Source organism: Piliocolobus tephrosceles, chromosome 9 (assembly GCF_002776525.5).
Source record: "Piliocolobus tephrosceles isolate RC106 chromosome 9, ASM277652v3, whole genome shotgun sequence".
In the NCBI taxonomy this organism is placed as follows: Eukaryota; Metazoa; Chordata; class Mammalia; order Primates; family Cercopithecidae; genus Piliocolobus; species Piliocolobus tephrosceles.
The window spans coordinates 20,632,694-20,650,392 of record NC_045442.1 but is presented as its reverse complement, the minus strand read 5'-3'; the positions used below and the strand labels follow the sequence as shown (position 1 = coordinate 20,650,392).

The following is a 17,699-nucleotide window of genomic DNA, read 5'->3' as shown; positions in this document are numbered from 1 at the left end:
ACTTCTTTTCTGGTGAAGAGCCCTTGCAGATAACTTGTCTGTGTGTGTGTATGTGTGTGTATGTATGTGTGTGTGTGTGTGTGTGGTCTTAGGTAGCCGCAGCCACAATGCATCTTTGTAGCTCTGTCATCTCAGATCTGCATCTTCCTCGATAAGACTTCCAGATAGCTGTTTGCCCCAGGTAAACGGAATTATTCCGCCAGTGAAAAGCATGAGTCAGCAGGCATTTTTATTTGGTGCATTCCTAGTGTTTCTGTACTCATTTTCAGGCCACAGCAACTTACTTTAAAAATATTTGAGGCTGGGTGAGGTAGCTCATACCTGTAATCCCAGCTCGTTGGGAGGCTGAGGTGGGCGGATCACTTGAGGTCAGGAGTGTGAGACCAGCCTGGCCAACATTGCAAAACCCCATCTCTACTAAAAATATAAAAGTTACTCGGTGTGGTGGTGGGCCCCTGTAATCCCAGCTAATTAGGAGGCTGAGGCAGGAGAATCACTTGAACCCGGGAGGTGGAGGTTGCAGTGAGCCGAGATCATGCCATTGCACTCCAGCCTGGGTGACAAGAGTGAGGCTCTGTCTAATATATATATATATATATATATAATTATTATTTTTTTCTTTTTTTGATTATTTCTGCCGTTGTGCTGCCGACCTTCTTGTGTGCGTCTTTTGGGGGAAAGTGTGACTCTTGATTTTACCCTTCTGAACCCCTAACTGTTTCTAAGACTGACGTGTCTTTAACTTGAGGCTGCAATTGTTCTTTTTGGCATGCTGCCGATTGGTCCCTCCTTCTTCCTTTTGATGGACAGCATAGTAAGTCTTGCTCCCAGAAAGTGCTTTAGATGCAGGACTTGGTTAGAAAACAAGCCCAAACCCTAACTCTTGGTGCCTGGGTGGATGTACAACTCTTGGTGAACGGGTGGATATACCATGTCCGGAGGCCTCCTACATCTCGGGGAGTGCTGGAAAATCTTGTTGCCTGGGGTGTGGGAATTGTTGAAGTTGAATAGGATAGTGATCCTTATCTTGGTGTGGAAAAGCTGGCTGGGGCCATGTCACTGGGAGACTAGCCCGGACCAGACCAGCTGTTGTATCTTTACACCCGTTGCTGAAGTGCCCCTTGTTAGGCTGAGCAGTTCGTCTTTCTCCAAACCACCTGGCACGGTGCAGGCCATGTGAAGCTCTTTCTCAGGAGGAAGATGGAGTAAATTACAGAGCTCATTGTTTTGGAGGACTGAAACCATTACTATTCCTCCATGAACAGGTAGTATTGTTCTCCTCTGCTTCTATTTGCTAAGGCTTGATGCCCATGTGGGCAAACAGAGAGACATTTTATTAGACCCAGAATCATGCTTTTGCAGCGTTCATTCTCCCTCAGTCTCTGCTAGACCCGCACAAGGCCAAGCTAAATGGCATCTAGCTGTAATTTTAGTTTGATCATCAAAGGATAAATGGCAAAAAACAAAACCAAAGAAGCAAAGGGAAAAGAAGGGGAAAGCTTAGACAAAATGAAATTGTTCCCAAAGTACATTGGGATGCTCATAATCTTTTTGCCCTGGTACAGCATAGAGCAGACATGTTCCCTTCGCTGCATTCTCCAACTTAGGGCTAAATGCAACATGATTGTCAGGGCAGAGTTATTGTCCCTGGAAACTTAAAACTGTTTAACCTTAATAAACACTAGATTTCAATAGGAGCTGAGCTTGTCGCTCTCCTAAGCTACATCCTAAAATAACCCAGAGTACTATGACCCTGTGCATCACAGGAGACTCATACTGTTTTCCCTTCCCATCGCTCCTGTAATCTCAGGACTCAGCCAAGCTCACCGTTTATATGAATGGCCTTGAGTGATTCTATAGAAACGTCACATTCTTATAAAAGGTTTGGACACAATAGCAGTTGCTATGTTTAGATCTTTCCTACTTTTGACAGCCTGCTAGCTCTTCTTGGTTTTGAAAAGACAAGAGCAACTCAGATGGCCACATTCTCCCAAAGTGGATAACACAAATAAAACTAGAATGAAAATTAAAAGATTTTTTTTTTTTTTTGAGACAGAGTTTCGCTCTCTGTTGCCCAGGCTGGCGTACGATGGCGTGACCTTGGCTCACTGCAACCTCCGCCTCCTGGGTTCAAGTGATTCTCCTGCCTCAGCCTCCCGAGTAGCTGGGATTACAGGCATGCGCCACCACGCCCGGCTATTTTTGTATTTTTAGTGGAGACAGGGTTTCTCTATGTTGGTCAGGCTGGTCTCGAACTCCCGACCTCAGGTGATCCACCCACCTCGGCCTCCCAACGTGTTGAGATTGCAGGTGTGAGCCCCTGCGCCCAGCTGAAAATTAAAAGATCTTTTAGAGAAGACATTGTTTTAAAATTCTATTGACTTTTAAAATGTTTTATTGAAGTGTAATTTACATGTAACACAGTACACAGAACTTTAGTAGAGAGGTGGATGAAGTTTTCCATATGTGAACGCCCGTGAAACCATCACTCAGATCAATATATAGAATGAGGTTGGGACACATTTATTGTCAAGGGCCAGATAGTAAATATTTTGGGCTTTTTGAGCCGCTCAGTCTCTGTTGCAAGTACTTTTGACCCTTGAACGACACAGCATGAGTTTGAACCACATGGGTCCACTTAGATATGGATTTTCTTCTGCCTCTGAGACAGCAAGACCAATCCCTTCTCTTCCTCCTCTTCCTCCTCAGCCAGCCCATCCCAAAGACGGCAAGGATGAAGACCTTTATTATAATCCACTCCCACTTAATGAATAGTAAATATGTTTTCCATATGATTTTCTTAATAACATTTTCTTTAGCTTACTTTATTGTAAGAATACAGCATATAATATATACATAAATTATATATTAATTGACTGTTTATGTTATCGGTCAGGCTTCCAGTCAACAGTAGGCTATTAGTTAAGTTTTTGAGGAGTCAAAAGGTATACTCAGGTTTTCTTTTTCATTTTTTTTCAAAACGGAGTCTCTCTCTGTCGCCTAGGCTGGAGTGCAGTGGCGCGATCTCGGCTCACCGCAACCTCCGCCTCCCAGGCTCAAGCAATTCTCCTGTCTCAGCCTCGCTAGTAGCTGGGACTACTGGTGCCTGCCACCAGGCCGACTCATTTTTTGTATTTTTAGTAGAGATGGGGTTTCACCGTGTTAGCCAGGATGGTCTCAATCTCCTGACCTCGTGATGCACCTGCCTTGGCCTCCCAAAGTGTTGGGATTACAGGCGTGAGCCACTGAGCCTGACCTATACTCGACTTTTCAACTGTGCGGGGGTTCGGTGTCCCTGGCCTGGGTGTTCAGGGGTCAGCTGTACTCAGCGCTTCTATTGTGGGTTGAAAGCAGTCAATGATAAACCCAAAGGAATATATATATATATTCCTTGTTGTGTCTCAATAAAGCTTTATTTAGAAAAAACAGGCAGTGGCTGGATTTGGCCTCAGAGGCTAACTTCTGATAAAGAGCTCCCCAGAAGTCTCCCTTGTTTCCCCCTTTTTCCAGTTACTTGGCTTCTTCCTCTCTCCCCTGCCCCCACTGAAAAAAGTCTGTTAGTTTCATTTATCACTGTGGATTAGTTTTGCCTGTTTTTTGGCTTCATGTGAATGGAATCTTACAGAATATACTGATTCATGTCTGGCCACACTCAGCGTATGTCTGTGAGTTTCATCCGTGTTCTCTTGGGTAGCGATGGTTTGCTCTTTTTCATGGCCAAGTATTATTCCACCGATGAATGTGCTTCAGTGCATGCACCCTTCCTCTGTTGTTGGATATTTGCATTGCTTCCAGTTTTTTTTTTTTGCTGTTATGAATAAAGTTCTGTAACATTTTCACACACATCTTTTGGGGAAACATATATTTCCATTTCTGTTCATATACCAAGAGTAGACTTGGAGGGGCACGGGGTAATGTGTGTTTAGCCTTGCACTGACCTTCTGAGAGAGACTTGAGTACTGGATGTGAGTATTGTCATTGCAACAGGAGTAGTAGTAGTTAGGTATGTGAGTGATACGTGTGGGGTGAGCAGTAAATTTATCTGGGAGTGATCAGAGGCCAATTGCCCAAGCTCCGGTGCAGGCCCCTTCATGCAGTGATTTGGCCTTTGGCCCTAGCTCCTAGGAACTCCTCCCACTGTCTCCATTAACCTGGGAGGAGGACTAGCAGGCTGAATTCCAGAGGTGGACCCACATTGCAGATGTGTATAAACAGAGCTGCCTCCCAGGAATGCCCTGCAGGTGATTGTAGATAATGGTTAGGCATCTCTATTGCCTTCATGAAGAAAACTCTTCCACCAACACTCCTATTCTCAGCATTATTCCAACCCCATGAACACTGTTGTGATGAAGGTCAAGACCACAGAAGATGTTTCCCTTGGTTTTCGGAAGGGCTACTTCTGAGCCAATTAAGCCTTTGTTTTAAGAGCGTTTTGGCCAAAGGTTGAGGTTTTAACACCAAGTCAGATGTGATTTAGGAAAAACCTCCACATGCAGCAAAAACAAACTGTGTAGACCTTTCTTGGTTGTTATTCTTTTTAGATGTGAAGTGGTTTGTGTGCGTGTGTGTGCGCGTGTGTGCACACCTGTGTGCGTCCACACAAAGACAACTCGGAGAGGATCCAGAAGAAATGGACCATTTTATTTGTTTACACAGCTGAGGAGTGGAGACTGTGCAGTGGGGGTTACTTTCCCTCTTGTTCTTATGCTTGCAAGTTCCCATCTGAGCTTTACCAAAGCATAACCTTCTGCTTGGTCTTAGAACTCCTCCACCATGATTCACTAAGGCTACCAGGACCCTCCTCCAGGGCCTAGGTTCTTTGTGGAGCTAAGGAGAAAAGAATACTAACTGGAGAGTGTTCTTACCCCATGTTGGCCACTTATTCCTGGATGTGAACTGGATGTTCAGTCTTAGAGTGTCTTAACATTGTTAAGATTCCTGGGGTGCGTTGACACAGAGTCTATATCTGTGTCTGAGCAGACCCCTCATGCTGTGATGAGCATGGCCGGAAATTGGTACCACCGGACTGGCCCAGCATTAGTGAATGAGGTGGCGTGTTTGCAGGGCGCTTGACTTTTCTCTCACTTCAGGTTTTTGATGGGGGTCTCTTGTGTTCTGGGCCTGTCCTCTTACCCATCACAGGTTCCCTGGCCTTCCGGTTTTCATGAGGATTTGCTGTCTTGGCTGAGCAGCTGATCCAGGCTAAGTGAAGAACTCCTGGAAACAGGTTCAGCCCTTGGTGTAGTCACTTCCTCACATTTCCTTTAGAGCTGTAGCAGACTCAGGCTGTGACATTTCATGTCCGTTTTCCACAAAGGAATGAAGAATTAGAGAGAGAGAGAGATCATTTCACTACAATAGTTTGATAGAACCTGTGGATGCTGCCAGGTAACTTGCTCAGGGGGTTCATTGACTTGCTATGGTGATGAATTTTAGCCTAGTTAGCTAATTTAAGTCCATACCTCAGAAGAATGTTCATTCTTGAAAAATATTTGCCTCTAATGTGTGCCAGGCCACTGGAGAATTCATCAGTGAGCAAAACAGACAAAAATCCCTTGCTCTCACCAACCTTAAATTCTAGTGGTATTTTAAATACTGACTTACACACACCCCGTTTCCAGACTGAGTTAGGTTTCCAGTGCAGTCCACGAGTTAGATTTCCTTTTTCCTTTATTTTTTTGAGACAGAGCCTTGCGCTCTGTTGTCTAGGCTGGAGTGCAGTGGCACCATCTTGGTCCACTGCAACCTCTGCCTCCCGGGTTTCAAGTGATTCTCGTGCCTCAGCCTTTTGAGTAGCTGGGATTACAGGCGTGCACCACCACACCTGGCTAATTTTTGTATTTTTAGTAGAGATGGGGATTTCACCATGTTGGCCAGGTTGATCTTGAACTCCTGACCACAGGTGATCCTCCTGCCTTGGCCTCCCAAAGTGCTGGGATTATAGGTGTGAGCCACCACGTCTGGACAGGAGTTACTTTTTTTTTTTTTTTTTGAGATGGAGTCTTGCTCTGTCACCCAGTCTGGAATGCAGTGGCGTGATCTTGGCTCACTGCAATCTCCACCTCCCGGGTTCAAGCAATTTTCCTGCCTCAGCCTCCTGAGTAGCTGGGACTACAGGTGCGTGCCACCACACCCAGCTAATTTTTGTATTTTTAGTAGAGACGAGGTCTCACCATGTTGGCCAGGCTGGTCTCAACTGACCTCAGGTGATTCATCCACCTTGGCCTCCCAAAGTGCTGGGATTACAGGTATGAGCCACTGGGCCTGGCCGTAATCTTTTTTTCTCTTTTTTTGAGACAGAGTCTCGCTCTGTTGCCCAGGCTGGAGTGCAGTGGCACGATCTCAGCTCACTGCAACCTCCGCCTCCTGAGTTCAAGTGATTCTCCTGCCTCAGCCTCCCACTGGCCGTCATTTTAAATCAGGGTTGTGATTTTCAACCTACTGAAGTTTGAGAATTGCTGCCTTAAAGTCTTCTGAAACCAATAAATTGATCATTTATTGGCCGTCCCAGTCATTTTCACTTGCCAAATAAAAAATGAAGGCTGGTTAAGTACTATATTGGGATAGCATTTTCTTATTTTGAATGAAAAATTGGACTGTCCTTATGTTCCTGTGAGTTTTTGAGGCCTTTGTTTTCCCATTCTTGTGTGAAGACAGCCAGATACTTTTGCAAAGCTTGAGAAAAAGCATTTGTTTGTGGAAGAGTAGCTTGGACAATAATGTGCTTAGACTTTGGGGTCAGAGGCAATAACAATAGTAATAATAGCTGCTTGTGCTTATTGAATTCTCTTGAGGGGTCCAGTGTTAAGTGCTTTTGTGAATTATTATTATTATTTTGAGACAGGGTCTCACTCTGTCACCCAGGCTGGAGTATAGTGGCGTGATCGTAGCTCACTGCAGCCTTGACCTCACCGGGCTAAGGTGATTCTCCCACCTCAGCCTCTTGAGTAGCTGGGACTACAGGTATGCATCACCACACCTGGCTAAGTTTTGTATTTTTAGTGGAGATGGGGCTTCGCCACGTTGCCCAGGCTGGTCGCTAACTCCTGAGCTCAAGCTATCCGCCTGCCTTGGCCTCCCAAAGTGCTAGGATTACAGGAGTGATCCACTGTGCCCAGCATATGTGAATTCTTTATTGATTCTTCATAACAACACAGAGAGAAATTCGAAAGGTGTAGTTACTGGTATTATCACCATTATCGTCATTTTGTAAATGAGGAAACAGATACCTGAGATATTTTGCCCAAGGCCAGTTAGGATTCAAACCCAGACAGTGTGACGAGAGAAAGACTGTCCTACGTAGGCTTATGGTAACTATTGCCTGCTCAAAATAATGCTCACAAGGGTCTAGGGGTTCCCATATAGCAGTGGCTACCAACCAGCCTTCTGGGCAACACACATAGGAATCACGTGGGACCTGCTAAGAAGTACAGAATCCTGGGTTCTATTCCTTAGAGATTCTCATTTAGGGACTGGGTCAGTGTTTCACAAGCTCGAGTATCACCTGGAGGGCACCCGGAGAGCAGACTGGGAATCCACCCCCAGGGTTTCAGGTTCTGTAAGCTTGGAACGGGTCCTGACATCTGCAAGCTTTTAATTAATGCTGTGTTCCTTCTCTGGGGATAGCTCTTGGAGAACCACCAGACTAGGGCAAGGGTTCCTAGCTTGGACTGTTAGGTTACACTCACTCAGGAAGCATTTCAAACAATATTCAGCCTAGGCCCTGCCCCAGATCAACCGAGTCAGCGTCTCTGGGGGTTGGGGCCTGTGCATCCCTGGGTTGCAAAAGCTTCCCAGCTTTTATTTATTTATTTATTTATTTATTTATTTTGAGACGGAGTCTCGCTCTGTCGTCCAGGCTGGAATGCAGTGGCCGGATCTCAGCTCACTGCAAGCTCCGCCTCCCGGGTTTACGCCATTCTCCTGCCTCAGCCTCCCGCGTAGCTGGGACTACAGGCGCCCGCCACCTCACCCGGATAGTTTTTTGGTTTTTTTTTTAGTAGAGACGGGGTTTCACCATGTTAGCCAGGATGGTCTCGATCTCCTGACCTTGTGATCCTCCCGCCTCGGCCTCCCAAAGTGCTGGGATTACAGGCGTGAGCCACCACGCCCGTCCGGCTTCCCAGCTTTTAGTGAGCAGGCTGGGTTGAGGCACGCTGGTCTAGGGGATCCTGGAATCTGCCACCACTTCCCCACACCGGACGATTCTGAGGCACATAGTCACACTAGAGAACTACTGTTGTAGGCCTTTTTTATTGTTTTGTTTTTTTAATTTTAATTTTAATTAATTAATTAATTTATTTATTTTTGAGATGGAGTCTCACTCTGTTGCCCAGGCTGGAGTACAGTTGTGCCATCTCGGCTCACTGCAACCTCTGCCTCCTGGGTTCAAGCTGTTTGCTGCCTCAGCGTCCCAAGTATCTGAGATTACAGGTTCTTGCCACCACGCCCCGGCTACTTTTTGTATTTTTGGTTGTGACAGGGTTTCACCATGTTGGCCAGGCTGGTCTTGAACCCTCACCTCAAATAATCTGCCTGCCTTGGCCTCCCAAAGTACTGGGATTACAGGCGGGGGCCACTGCACCCTACCAATTTTTAATTTTTTTGTAGAGACGGGGTCTCGCCTTGTTGCCCAGGCTGATACAGTCCATTTTAATAGGCAAGGAAACAGGTGCGTGGAGGCGAATGGGTTGGTCCCAGGTCTCCCCACTTGGTGGACACAGGACAAGACAAGAATCCAGGAGTCCAGTGCAGCTTTCTTTCAACACGGATTTCTTTCTGTCTTTCCAGGAGAGGTTATCATCTTGTGTAAGCCAATAGCAATTGGATTACATTGGCCAGATAAAATAAAGCAGTCTAGTTTTACCGTTTTTACGTACATCATTTTAAAACTTATATCTGTTTTAATTACATCATTGTATTTGTACGAGTTGAGGTATTTGTATCTGTTCATTCTCCACCATATTAGCGCACTTAGTTCGGAAGAGGGCTGGTGAGGATACCGAGAGAATGTCTGGTAGTTTTTAACTGGAACTACCAGAAAGAAAAAAAAAACAACTGTCCTGTCAGCCATACGTGTGCCTCTTATGGGCCACGGCAGGTGGGCCTTTAGGTCTGACTTACTATGGCAGTCAGCTGCTGGTATTTTCTTTTCTTTTTTTGAGATGAGTCCCACTCTCTTGCCCAGGCTGGAGTGCAGTGGTACGATCTCGGCTCACTGCAGCCTCCGCCTCCCGGGTTCAAGCAATCATCTGCCTCAGCCTCCTGAGTGGCTGGGATTACAGGTGCCCGCCACCATGCCTGGCTAATTTTTTTGTATTTTTAGTAGAGATGGGGTTTCACCATCTTGACCAGGCTGGTCTTGAACTCCTGACCTTGTAATCCATCCACCTTGGCCTCCCAAAGTACTGGGATTACAGGCATGAGCCACCGCACCTGGCCGTCTGCTGGTATTTTCTTAGCATAACTTCATTTTGTAAATTCTGCTTTATAATATTTATTTTATAAAGTCCCTAAAAATCATGGGATTGTTTAACTGAGCACAGACATTTCTAAATGGGTTGTGACTGACATTAACAGGCTTATCAGGCTTAGTAGTTAATTTGTTTCTTGAGTTTGATTTGGTTGCATGGTATCAAATCCTGATCAAACAGATTAAGTGGTTGCTTCCTTTTTTTTCTTTCTTTTTCGTTTTTTTACTGGTTTGCCTTGAAATTTTAGCGTATGCTTCAATTAAACAGAAATGGCATAATGGCATTACTTATTCCTGGGGGTTCCACCAAAACTACTGGATGGATGGCAGTGTGTTTAATAGTTAATGAATAGTACATTGAAATGTAAAAATAAAGTTTAAAAGTGGGTACATGTACTATATTATGTCTATATTTATATGTTATAAAAAGAAATATTTGCATCAAACATATGTGGAGTCTTTGAAGCATCTTCACAAAATCCTAGTTTTTTAAGGGGTGCAGCTAGGAAAATACTCGGTTATACCACATTTCACCCAGGTTGAGGCTTGGTCTGGAAACTGGCCTGTCTGTGTCTTTGGTTAGTAGTAGGGGCTGGATGAGATGGGATGACTTAATGCAGGACTTCTCAGCCTCAGCACTGTTGACATTTTGGGCTGGAGAATTCTTTGTTGCAGGGGACCATCTTGTGCATTGTAGGGTGTTTACTTTTAAATTTTATGTATTTTTATTTTTATTTTTATTTGAGACAGAGTCTCACTCTATTGCCTAGGCTGGAGTGCAGTGTCGCGATCTTGGATCACTGCAACCTCCGTCTCCTGGGTTCAAGGGATTCTCATACCTCAGCCTCCCCAGTAGCTGGGATTATAGGCATGCGCCACCATGCCTGGCTAATTTTTGTATTTTCAGTAGAGATGGGATTTCACCATTTGGCCAGGCTGTTCTCGAACTCCTGACCTCAAGTGATCTGCCAGTCTCGGCCTCCCAAAGTGCTGGGATTACAGGTGTGAGCCGCCACGCCCGGCCTGTAGGGTGTTTATTTAGCACCATTCATTGGCCTCTTCCCTCTCGATGCCACTGACCCCCAACAAAAATGTGAGAACTGAAAATATCTCTAGACATTGCCACATGTCCCTTGGGGATCAAAATCTTCCCCTGGTTGAGAACCTCTGACTCAGTATAATAGTTTAAAGCATGCACCCTACCATTGATATTAAACTACATTACCTTTGCATTTTAAAGAAACAGGTGCAAGTGGAGGTGAATAGTTTCTGCTTCTGGAGTCAGGTATCTATCTGGGTTTGAGTCTCTGCTCTGCTAAGCTTCAGTTTCCTAAATCTGTAAAATGGGGATAATGGCAGTACCTGTTTCTAGAGTTGGGAGATCAAACGATAAGATATATAATGATCTGGACAGTACGATGATACAAGGAAGTGTGCCTGATAAATGTAAGCTGCTATTTTTACCCTTGAGGATCATGAAGTACTTGTTTGCACATTTAGAATATGCTTTATCCCGACATGCATTGTGTATTTTTTATTTCCTGTCAAGAATATCACACATGATGAATTTGATAACTTGGACTATCTTTGCTGGGTAACAAAGATTTATGACTCTTATTCCTGGTGGTTGCTGTTTGCATTTCTCCTGTGTCACTGAAAATTTTTTGCTGGGTTCTTGTTACATTTGACTAGAATGTAAGCACTTCTGAAGGGCTGAGATCGTGTCTTACTCAGAGATTGTGTTTTACTCATATTTGGTTCCCTGTAGCACCATGCACTAATTCCTGGGACATCGTAGGTGTACAACTAGGGGTGTGAATGTGTTTGAATATCTAATTGTGGGCAGAAAGGAAACAGTATTTAAATGAGATTGGGGTAGGTGTATATTAGAGGTAGCAAAGTGTGCTTTTAAAATGTTTAAATAACAGCCCCTTTTATAATATGAAAGACTAAAAATAATTTGTTTTTGTGCTCAGCCAAGTGATTTGAGATGAATGTTCAACCCCTTCGTCAGCTTGGTGTTCTTTTCCACGTATCTTAGATTTTGATTTCGGCTCTCCATCAGTGTGTGAATTTGCCCTGCTGTCTTAGTGATTATGGCATCACCTAAACAGTGGTAACCATGGTTGGACTGGTTTCTGTTTCTATAATCATCTTATGATTTTCAGAATGCTTAGAGGTTAGTTGGTTTTTAAAAGCAATATTACTTTTTTTTTATGTCAGGCAGCATTACTTGTCAGATCATAATATTTTCATACAGTTTGACAATTGTCATTCATTCCTCAGGGGACTTCAAAACAAATTTTAAACAAGGTGTTTTCCTACTTGTGGATGGATGAGCCCGCACGACAGATTCATTCTTTTCTATTCCCAAACCTTGTGCCTCCCTGATTTTTGAGGTTGAGATGAAGCACCAGAATAAATAACTCTGGTTGCAAATCAGAAATTTTCCAAGGCTTGAAAATGGATGTGCGTGATAGTAGCCCATTCTAGGGGGACTGGAAGATTGTTTTCACTAGGCTGCCCTGTGGGGAAGAAGTCTTGTGTCAATAGTTTTTAAGTTGATTCAGTAAGCATTGTTGATGATTGAAATTGAAGAATTGTGAAGACAATTCATCTTGAGGAACAGAGAGCATAGGGTGTGAGCCAGGCTGCTGGGAGCAGACATTGACATACGGACCGTCATCAAACTAATTGTTGTTTGAATTACCTGTTATGATCCGATGACAAATCTGCCTTGCTCCTGCCACTGGAGCAGAAAATGTAGCTTGAATTGGCGTGATGTTAGCAAGTGTAAACTGTACTTCAACAAGATGGATAAACCCAATTATGGGGCAGACCTGTAGAGAGAAAATCCATTTAAATCTCATAATGTTAAGCAGAGCTGTGTTTAATTCATTTGGACCAATTTGGGAATGATGTATGAGTGTTGGTGAACATTAGTCAAAGGGGGGACCACTTGGGGGAAAGGGATGTGCTGATGCCGCAGGCCACTCGGGGGAGGCAGCTGGGGTGTTGTCTCAGCAGCCTGCACTAATGGCGGGGAAAGGCAGAAATGACCAAACGATGTACTGCCTGCTGTTGGGGAGCAGCGCTGTGTAAATGAACCAATAAGGAAAACATTTGAAGCAGAAAGGAGAAGAGTTGTTTTTCCTAAATGCTATTGACAGCTCAAAACATAAAGGAAATTCGAGGTTCCCTTTCTCTATTTCTAGACCCTGAAACCCTTATGGGGTCTGCTAAGCCTTGTAACAGGAGGCCTAGAAAAAGCTCTTGCCAGAAAGCTTAATGATGATTTGAAAGAAAGAAAAAGGACAGTTACATTTAAATTGATATCTTGGGGCATTTGATTCTCTATTGGAAAGCAGTTAAGAAGGATTATTATTTTGAAATATATGTATTATGCATATTTGAAATGGAGTCTAGAAGGTCTTGTCTGTTTAAAAATCTCCCTCTCTATTTTTTAATAGCTACTAAGTGGTGACCCAGCTTTGCGCATAGTAGGTGCTTAATATGTACTGATTAGGTGAATGAAAGCATTGAATTTGAGAGGCAGTTTTCAGAGCTAGATATTGGTGTTTTCTGTACCTCAAACTCATTAGGATATATAAGGACCTCATATCCTAATTTCTCATAGTAGTCTTTTCTGGCTTGCATTCCCAGGAATTTTGTGAATTTTTTTTTCCCAGACAGGGTCTCGCCCTGTCGCCCAGGCTGGAGTACAGTGGTGTGATCTCGGCACACTGCAAGCTCTGCCTCCCGGGTTCACGCCATTCTCCTGCCTCAGCCTCCCGAGTAGCTGGGACTACAGGCGCCCGCCACCTCGCCTGGCTAGTTTTTTGTGTTTTTTAGTAGAGACAGGGTTTCACCGTGTTAGCCAGGATGGTCTCGATCTCTTGACCTCGTGATCTGCCCGTCTCAGCCTCCCAAAGTGCTGGGATTACAGGCATGAGCCACTGTGCCCAGCCAAATTTTGTGATTTTTATATAACAATATATGATTCCAGTTTTTATCCCTACTCCTGCATTGTTGGTTTTGCCAAGGATGTTCTTAGGAGACTCCAGCTCTCTTTTATGTGGGGAGGAGGTGCTAAAGCCCCCTGGTATGTTAGTATTGTTTGTTTGTTTTTCTCTTTTGGTTTGGGGGGTTTTCTTCTTTTGTGGAATGGACTGGCTTTGGAGACTTCCCCTGTTGAAAGGAGAACTTAAAAGACCGGAGTGCATAAGGAGCTTGGCAATAGACTGCCAAGACATTCATGGTTGTGCACTCTGACCTCAGTACCCATATATCTAATGATTGGGAGTGCTGGGTGTAAGTGGAGGTTAAAGCCCTAGGATTTTTTTTCTGTAACTGGGGACAGTTCATTGTATGAGGTCATGGTGCACATTGAGTGCCCATTCTGGGCACATATTTTGTCCCAGAGTCAAATTTGTTAGGAGTTTTTTTTTACCACTTTCTGGCATTCTCCAAGTATCAGCTTAGTTGAAGAACCAGTACAAGAATGACAATAGGCCGGGTGCGGTGGCTCACGACTGTAATTCCAGCACTTTGGGAAGCCGAGGCGGGTGGATCACTTGAGGTCAGGAGTTCGAGACCAGCCTGGCCAACATGGTGAAATCCCATTTCTACTAAAAATACAAAAAATTAGGTGGGTGTAGTGGCATGCGCCTGTAATTCCAACTACTGGGGAGGCTGAGGCAGGAGAATTGCTTGAACTGGGAGGCGGAGGTTGCAGTAAAGGGAGATGGCGCCACTGCACTCTAGCCTAGCCGACAGAGCAAGACCCTGTCTCAGAAAAAAAAAAAAAAAGAATGATAATAAACGAAGACCTCGCAGTTATGTTTCAACACTGTGAATTCTGAGAATCTGAATTTTCTAATCTAGTTACCAGTAGAATGTACGTAAAGTACTTTGAGAAAATTTAAATGAGCATCTCCACCAAAAAGCCCCAGCACATTTGGCCCTTGGTTTGACCTGCCCAATGGGAGTCTTCCAAATCATTTAAGAACAAGTAAGTACTGTTAATTAAATGAACTTGGAAGAAACATATCAGGATGTGCTTCCAAATCTGAAGGTATTTGTGCTGAAAGAAGCATCTCTTGTGTTCCATGAGTTTTATGGGGGACTCTGTCTGGTTTGGCTCAAAAGCATTTGTCAGATTTATACTCCTGAAGGTGGGGTATAGACAGTGTGAACTGGACAGGCAGTGAATAAGGGAATTTCTGGAGAACAGACCCTTAAGGAAAAGAAAGCCTCCGCTTTGCGGGTTAGAATGGCCCATGTATGTTGGGGGCAAGTCTTTTCAGGGCCTTCTGTGGTTTTTGTCCTGCTGAGCTTACTGCTTTCTGATGTAATAGCAAAGCTGAAATCTTGTAGTAATGTGCAGAGAGGAATTTTTGTCCTTTGGATTAGCTTCTAATATATAAATATATAGCAAATGACCTAGGACTATTTAATTTGATACAGAAATGAAATAGTGAGTTATCTAGATAAGGGTTGATTGATTTATGAAATATATCAGACTGTATTCAGGAGTGTTCCGGGAGTCACAACGTTCGGAACTAGATTCTTATCCTTAAAAATCAAAAACAAACCTCCCCTGCTTCCCTCCTCCTGGTCTTAAGTCACTAGTTTTTATTCTGGAATCCAGCAGCATTTGTTTCTTAATAATTGCTGAAGAAGCCAAGAGTTTCCTGTTAATTAAAAAAAAAAAAAATGATTGAAGCGATGTATAAAGACACTTTTTTCTTGAAAGAGAACTTAAAGGAAGATTTGAAAGTGCCCCTAAGCTAAGGACATGCTTACCAAACCACCAGTATGTTTTAGGCAGCCTGCTCTGGTTTGTGTTTTCTTGTCACTTGTCACTGTTGCTACATTTTCATGATGGTGAAAGCAGATGAGAAATGTCTCCTCACAGAAGATACGATTTGTGAAGCTGTTTCTGTCTGAAGAATTGGCATTCAGGGCTTGAATTTGAGCAAGTAAAGGGCATCAATAATGTGATGGGCCCCTTTCCTTGGAAGAGACCCCTCCTCAAAAAAAAAAAAAAAAAAAAAGTAAAAAAAAAAGGGGGGAGAAACTGTTTTGATTGGGTGACTTTTCAGCTTGGTTAAATTTGCCAGTTTATCTCTATCAGAAAATAAATCCTAATACTCCTGACATGATGTTGTCATTTTAGGATCGTTTAGGAAAAGCATCAAGGTAGTTTTTGCTGATTGAGTTGGTACCTCCGCCATCCTTAACTGTTTATTTAATAGGCATAAATTGAGAGTGTGGTGTTTCTTACCACCACCCTCTTTGGAATTTTTGGCCAAGATCATCTCCAGCCACCAAGTTTGCATAGCAGTGAAAGGAGCCCAACGATGACTTAAATGTGACGGGAACCAATGATGTAACTTGTAAAAAGTACACACAGAAAACCACATGCCACATGCAAAGCAGATATGGTTTTGATTTCGGCCTCAGTGGTTCTCTTATCGTTTCTTTCGCCCTGAGAGTGGATTTTTATCTTTCGATCTGACTTCTGTTTCGGTCATAGTTTGTGGTTTCCCTTTGCCATCACAGCTCGTGCGATTGGCTGCGTGGGAACCAAAGTGACCAGGACTCCTGGCTGGTGGAAGTCTCAGGCAGGGCAGCGCTAGCATGCCAGACCCCGGGAATATTGACACTGCAGTGACTGCAGAGTCATTGCTCCCGTCCTGCTAACTCACAGGCTCCCCACCTGGGGATTCTTCTCCCTCTGTCTTTGCTTCTTATGTAATACCTCTGTGGACTATTTTGGAAACATCTAGATCCACTTGTGATTGATCTTCCTGTTCTATGTATTTCTCCTGGTTCCCCGCTTTTCTGTCATCTCCTTTGGGAGAGAATATTTTTCCTCATTAACTAGTTTCCAGGTCAGAATTTCTCCATGAAGTATGAACTTTTCTTTATCCCAGTATTTAATTTCCACCACTTTTTTTTTTTTTTTAAATAACGAAGGCTGAAACTTTTTTTTTTTTTTGAGATGGAGTCTCGCTCTGTCGGCCAGGCTGGAGTGCAGTGGCTGGATCTCAGCTCACTGCAAGCTCCGCCCCCCAGGTTTACGCCATTCTCCTGCCTCAGCCTCCGGAGTAGCTGGGACTACAGGCGCCCGCCACCTCGCCCGGCTAGTTTTTTGTATTTTTAGTAGAGACGGGGTTTCACCGTGTTAGCCAGGATGGTCTCGATCTCCTGACCTCGTGATCCGCCCGTCTTGGCCTCCCAAAGTGCTGGGATTACAGGCGTGAGCCACCGCGCCCGGCCGGCTGAAACTTTTTAATTGGGCAGATTACTTAATTGCTATGTGGCTCTATTTTCTCATCTGTGAAAAGCAGGTTTACTTAGAAGATTGGCCTATCACGGGGATTCATGTGAGGCTCTGTCACAGGGGCCTAGTCCAGTGCTTGACACATAAGAAAGGCTTGTTGGGTTTATGACTATTTCCGGTGGGGTGTTTCCGGGCAAACTGGGACAGCTGATTACCCTAACACGTTATTATTATTATTATTATTATTATTACTTTTTAGACGGAGTCTCACTCTGTCGCCCAGGCTGGAGTGCAGTGGCGCAATCTCTGCTCACTGCAAACTCCACCTCCCGGGTTCAAACAATTCATCTGCCTCAGCCTCCCGAGTAGCTGGGATTACAGGTGGCCACTACCGCACTACCGCACCCAGCTAATTTTTGTATTTTTAGTACAGATGGAGTTTCACCATGTTGGCCAGGCTGATGTTGAACTCCTGACCTCGTGATCCACCTGCCTCGGTCTCCCAAAGTGCTGGGATTATAGGCGAGAACCGCCACACCCAGCAGCACAGTTGTTATTAAAACTCTTGCCAAGCTTATCAGTGGTGATATATCGTGGTGCATATCTCTTTCCCCCCCTTCCTCAGTACCTCACAGCAGAATCTGGACTTGAGTTGTTTCTCCTGAATAAGAGTAGCCCAGGCCGGGCGCGGTGGCTCAAGCCTGTAATCCCAGCACTTTGGGAGGCCGAGGCAGGTGGATCACGAGGTCAGGAGATCAAGACCATCCTGGCTAACATGGTGAAACCCCGTCTCTACTAAAAATACAAAAAACTAGCCGGGCGTGGTGGCGGGCGCCTGTAGTCCCAGCTACTCGGGAGGCTGAGGCGGGAGAATGGCGTGAATCCGGGAGGCGGAGCTTGCAGTGAGCCGAGATCGTGCCACTGCATGCCAGCCTGGGC

The 17,699-nt window shown here is 44.5% G+C and overlaps 1 protein-coding gene across 17 annotated transcripts in view; it reads left to right on the top strand.

The window, feature by feature from the left end:
• Window positions 1-17,699, top strand: part of TCF7L2 (transcription factor 7 like 2) — a 221,069-nt gene that overhangs the window by 15,570 nt on the left and 187,800 nt on the right. The window lies entirely within an intron of this gene.